This window comes from Cetorhinus maximus, chromosome 2, assembly GCF_964194155.1.
Source record: "Cetorhinus maximus chromosome 2, sCetMax3.hap1.1, whole genome shotgun sequence".
NCBI classification, from domain to species: Eukaryota; Metazoa; Chordata; class Chondrichthyes; order Lamniformes; family Cetorhinidae; genus Cetorhinus; species Cetorhinus maximus.
In genome coordinates this window covers 27,012,202-27,018,201 of record NC_135880.1, presented here as the reverse complement: position 1 = coordinate 27,018,201, position 6,000 = coordinate 27,012,202, and the positions used below count along the sequence as shown (strand labels likewise).

The 6,000-nt window shown below is 50.6% G+C and overlaps 1 long non-coding RNA gene across 1 annotated transcript in view; it reads left to right on the top strand.

The window, feature by feature from the left end:
- The first annotated feature begins 480 nt into the window (after positions 1-480).
- The window catches only part of LOC144690176 (uncharacterized), a 47,754-nt gene continuing 42,234 nt past the window's right edge, over positions 481-6,000 (top strand). The window contains exon 1 of the long non-coding RNA XR_013578786.1: positions 481-632. This is a non-coding gene — a long non-coding RNA (uncharacterized LOC144690176). The remainder of the gene's footprint in view (positions 633-6,000) is intronic.

Below are 6,000 nucleotides of genomic sequence, written 5' to 3'. Positions count from 1 at the left end.
AGAGCAAAAGAGTGATTTACAGTAATGAATGCAGCACTAGTGGCCTTGGTGGTGCAGGTGGGTAGGAAGAGAGAAGCCAGGGAACTCTTAAGGAAAATCTTATGGGAATGGGAGCAAGTGGATGGTCAATTCCTGGAGTCTGGATATGAGGACTTGTCAGCAGTGCCACAAGAGGTTTAAAGACCTCACGTGGGTAGTCAAGGTCAATGAATGCATCTTCACCTGACCTCTCTACCCATTGCTCCACCAGCCTCTCATGCTGTTCAATGCACTACATCCACATCACTCGTCCAGCAGAATTCCCTGGCACTCAGGACTCATGCCTAACATTCAGATATTGTACCACACACACATACATCTACTCTGCTGTGAGCACCATACCCACATCTCCCTACCTCCAATTATCCATGCACAGCAGGTACATCACCCAAGCACAGTGCCAGACAATCGTTGACACTCCACCCTTTCTCTTGCAGGAGAAGGTTACTCTCTTAGTACCAGGGAGAAGCAGGAGACTGGAGGCGAGGACCCCCATGAATAATCCCCTGAGCCTCCTGGAGGAGAATGTCCTGTGCATCATACGGCAATACAGCCCATGGCATCTGGCACAGTAGAAGATGTCAAGGATGATGGTAAATGACATCCTTTAGCCATTTCTAAATTCCCTCTTCATCCTTACCTTGATTTGTGCCATTAAGTGGAAACTAATGATAGTATGACATGGAACTCCTGGTTTTCCAGCTCCAGCCCCTCTGCTCACACCAACCTTCTTCTGTATCATGATGCCAGCTGCGAGAGGGCCCACATCATCAGATGTTGCTGAGAACATGGAGGATGATAGCATGTTCCTCCCTTCTGACCCTTCGCAACTCCCAGCACATTCTCATCTTGCTATCTGGCCTGAGGAGCAAGCTGCTGATGGTTGTAGAGTAAAGGGTTAACAACAGAAGCACCTAATACTGATGTAACTATGAATGAATGCATTTCCAAGATTATTTACAGTGTTGGGGAAAACTGAAGACCGAATAGCATGTTCCCCTAAGAACTGATACGAAACCAATTTGCCTCCTCACACGAAGGAAGGTCCCTCAACCACTCTTGGACAAGGTCAAGGATGAAATTGAGCACATGCTACAGCAGGGGGTTATCTCTCCAGTAAGCATACCAACAAAGTGGTGTTCTGGAATGGTCACAGTGCCAAAGCCAAATGACTCAATTAGAATCTGCGTGAAGTTGACTTAACTGAACAAATCAGTGGAACGTAAGATCCACTCAATGGCATCAGTGGATGAGAGTCTTGCCAAACTAGCTAAAAGTACCCTGTTCACCAAATTGGATGCAAACAGCGGATTTTGGCAGTTGCTTCTGGACAAAGAATCCAGGCTGCTGACCAGTTTTATAATGCCATCCGGTCATTATTGTTTTAATAGGTTACTATTCAGAGGTGTGTCTGCTTCAAAACTCCCTTCCTGAAAGCACTGTGGGTGTACCTACACCACAGGGACTGCAGCGGTTCAAGAAGGCAGCTCACCACCACCTTCTCAAGGGCAGCAAGGGATGGGCAATAAATGCTGACTCAGCCAGCGAAGCCCACATCCCGTGAATGACTTGAAAAAAAAAGAAATATTCCGAGAACAATGTCTCAGACCCTAGAAGACATATGGAGTAATATGCCATATGGATGACATTCTCGTACACGGGTCCACGAGGAAACAGCACGACTGTAGAGCGAGAGCAGTCCTGAAGCTTCTATATGATAGACATTGAACGAGAAATGTGAATTTGCAAATCCAATGATTAAATTTTTACGGCACAGCATGCAAGCGTCTAGAATAACAGTCAACCCACAGAAAACAAAGGTGATAAGAGAGTTTCCACAACCCAGCAACATCACAGAGCTACAAAGAAATGGTCAAACAAGTCGGCAAGTTCCTACCAAATTGGGCAGTAACCAATGAGCTGTTGAGACAAGCGGTGGAATTGTCCCAGATTTGCACTAAGTGCTGTAGGGGCGGGTAAAATGACAATCTCAATGAGGATCTCATTCGCCCGCCACACCATCACCTCACTGCTTTAGAACACCGGGCATCATGTTTAAAGTCCAGCTGCACGCACATCTCTCAGTGCTTCTAGCCCACTACTGTTGCAAAGAAGACATGGCCCTGAAAGGCAAAGAGACTGAAGCCCCCCCAGGTTCAATGGTGCATCCCTTGAGCACCTTTTGGTTGCAATGGAGGCCCGCTGTGGTGTCCTCTACACCTGCTCTGGACGCAGGATGGGCAGCAACCTCACTAATCCAGCTTGGGAGGCAGTGGCAGCGGTGGTCAGCACCAACGCCCTTCAAAAGAGGACTGCCACCCAGTGCCGCAAGAGGATGAATGATCTCCTCCGTTCCGCCAGGGTAAGTCACTCTTCTCATCACTCTCAACTCACACACTCGCAAACCTATCACACATCCACAGGGCCCTCACTCGCTGTTGGTTCAAGGGACATCACCATTCACTCTCTCACACACACATTCATTGTCCTCATCCTGTCCATGGGACCACTCAGCACCCACACAGGTCAGGCATACTTATCATCTGGCCTGGCAGGCATCCTGCTTACACTCTCTCCATCTCTATTCATGCAGGTCAAGCTGGCACACAACAAGGGGGAGAGGTCACAGACCAGTGGAGAAATGCCTGGAATCAAGGTCCTCATGGACTTTGAAAACAGAGCCATCCAGCTGGCTGGGGATGATCTGGACCATTCCCGTGCTGATGGTGAGGTCAGCAGTGCTTTACCAAGTGAGGATCCAGCCATGCAACATCCATCAGACAGCCATGCTGTGAGTGATGTGTCCTGACTCACAGGCCACTGCTATGCACTAATTATTTCCCCTTGATTCTGCAGGCACACCTGGGAAACAGCTGACGGAGTCCACAACACTGGGCCTCCAAATAAGCCTCAAAAAAACCTTTGAAGAGGAATCTTGAGGCACCCTACTTGAAGTCCCATCACAGCGTTCACCCACACCCTCCACCAGCGCAGAGACACGCACCTCGGTGGGACCTAACTTTACTGTAGCCTTGGGATCAAAATCCGGTTGAGTACATCGCACTACCTGATCAACAGTAGGCGGCAGCAGGGACTTCCCAGGTGGCCTGCACTCAGAGGACTGCTGGAGGCCAGAGATTTGCTGGGTCTGAGTCAGATGATGAGCCTCTGGACTCAGTCATGTCTCAGTTGCTGGAGCTGCAAAGGCAAGCTCAGGAACATCAGGAAGGGATGTCCGCTGCACTCCTCAGATTGCAAGGCACGATGGAGGAGTCTGTCTGCCTACAGGCTGAGGCATTAGCACCGGCATGCTGACGCACTGAGGTCAACACTGGTAGGATGGCGGTACCCGTGGAGATCTTGGACCAAGATGTCACTCCTGCACTGCTGCGCGGGCTCAACTCCACCGCTGATGCCATAGTTGGCTTCCAACAGTGTGTGCACAAGACGGGTGTGGGGCAGCTCGATCTCACTCCAACTACACCTTCTCCACAAGGAGTCAGCCTGGGGTCCTCAGGCACTCATAGGGAGGAGGATCAGCAGGCGTACCCCCCCTCCCCCACTCACCCCCCGAGCCATCTATCCAGGTGACACCGGGAGTGTTCAGCCCATCTGAATCCCCTCTCCTTTGACCCCAGCAGCTCCAGCTCCACAGGCCAAGGTGGGTGCCACTGCCACACATCAGGACCCCGAAAGCAGACCGGGGCCCTCCAGGTCTCAGCCCACCAGAGGACACCCGTCAAGGTCACAGCAGGCTGCCTGCACCTCTGCTGTGGATGGCCAGGGAGCACCAAGATGTAGCGGCAGAGTTAGGAAGGTTAAGAAGATGTAATTGCACAGCCTGGCACGGGTGTTAATCTCTTGTACATACTGTTCACTATTGTCAGTAAACTCCTAATAATGTCTCCCTGCCTATGGCTCCTTGTTCTGATGACTCATGTTCATGTCACTCAGATGTGAAACCTTTCTGCACAAGATAAAAGGCAGGTGTCTCAGTTCAGGGCCTCTTCCCTGTGCTCTATGCAGCCTTCAGACCAAAGTGATCGTCCGGCCTCATACTGCCTGGGCACATTACTGATACCTGTACCTCGATGATGCTTGTCATTGCTGCCAGAATGTAGTGGGCGGGTGTCACAGAGTTCTCTCATTCTCTCTGTGTGCTCTCAGCACCTTTAAGGTGGGGCTGGCCCCCATCTTTTCAGGATCTGTGACCAGTGATGCTGTGCCCCTGAAGGGGTCAGGTGCTGAAGGCAGACAAATGATCAGATGCTTTTAAAATTTCATAGCTGCATTTCCATGAAATGACACCCATCTCTGAGCGCAAGCGAGTTGCCCTCAGCCAGATAGGAATCAGGCATTCACAGACGCTACATGAAGATCTATGGAATGTCCTCACTGCATGTCGTCATCATCCTCCTGCAATCGAGTGACTATTAGGGCCTCCATGGTGTCTCCATGACAGGAGCATTCTCACAGAGGGTATGCGCGCTGCCATAAGCTAGACTGGAGTCAAACGTTCATAGATGCAACGTGAGGATCTACAGTGCCTCCTCCCTGCATGTCGTCATCATCCTCCACAAATCTAGCAGCTTTGAGGGCCTCCCGAGCGCGCCTACCTCATTTGGCCAGTGCGAGGGCCTCATCCCTATCATCGTTGCCTTTGAGGACTTGCTCACCCTCATCCCCGTTGGTGTCCTCCTCATTGGAGGAGACCTCCAGCTCTTCAATCTCCTCCTCAGCCAGCTCCTCACCCCATTGCAGCAGCCATTGTGTGCACAGGTCACCTAATCCTCTGGCATTGTTGTGAGGATAAGGCAACGCTCTGGCAACTTCATGAACTTACCTCCAAGAACACTCCAGGCCACCTTCAGGCTCTTTGCGATGTAAAGAGTTCCAAAAATTTAACTTACCTGTAACCGGGGTCCTGTCTCTTTAAATAATGCTGGTGCAGAGCCTTTCTTGCAGCTTCAGAGTTTATATGAATCGACAACACAGGCACACTCTGCACATTCGGTGGGGATATTTGGGATCCAGGCATCACACCAGCCAGTTGGGCTGTGGAACATCAGGATAGCATCAAATCAGCAGCTGGGATTTTCCGCCCCCCCCCACCACCCCTGTGCTGGGACACGCCGTGGGGGTTGTGGTGGCCCAGCCAAAAATCCATCGACTTTCGGCGGGACTGGATGATCCCGGTGGTGGACGGGGCTGGAAAATCCCGCCCAGCATCTCCTGGCATATGCAGGGGATGCCACTGCGTGTGCCCATACCCTTAAGCTATGCCGCGCTGGAAGTGGCCAGTGGTATATCCTGCTCCCAGGAAATAAACGTAGACATTGCTAGCACCACATGCAACTGAATTTCTCGCCATTAGTGCTCTCTGTTGTTATTTAACGGAAATGATCACAGAGATGAAAGTTAAAGCTGACAGGAAACCGAGAAAGTTTGTGCTGGGAAGAAACCAGGAATTAACCTTTTTATGACCAGTCTGCTGCAGTGCCTTTCTGAATCATTGGTTAAGCCACATGATTTCAGTGAGGGAGCAATATAAACCCGAGAAAAAAAGAACATGGGGCAGGATTTTTAGGTCAGCGTGCGGGCATGATCGGCAGGCCCAGGAGCGGCCGGGAAATGGACCACCACCTGCGATCGGCCCCCGACCGCTATTTCACACTGGCTGGCCAATTAACGGCTGTCCAGTGTGAAACGCGTGCTGAAATGCTCAGCACTGCCAGTGTGAGGACAAGTGCTGACGTAAGCGCAGGGTCAGAGGAGCGTGAAATAAAATCTCCCTGAAGGCAGAGAGCTGCCTCAGGGAGCTGAAGAATTTAAAACCCATAAATAAAGATTTTAAAATCCGGAAAAAAGTCAGAATCAGTCACCTGAACGTATACATGTTGAAAATTGTGTCCGTACATTTTTATTTTTTCATTTAATAACGGAAACCTCAACCCGCCCTTG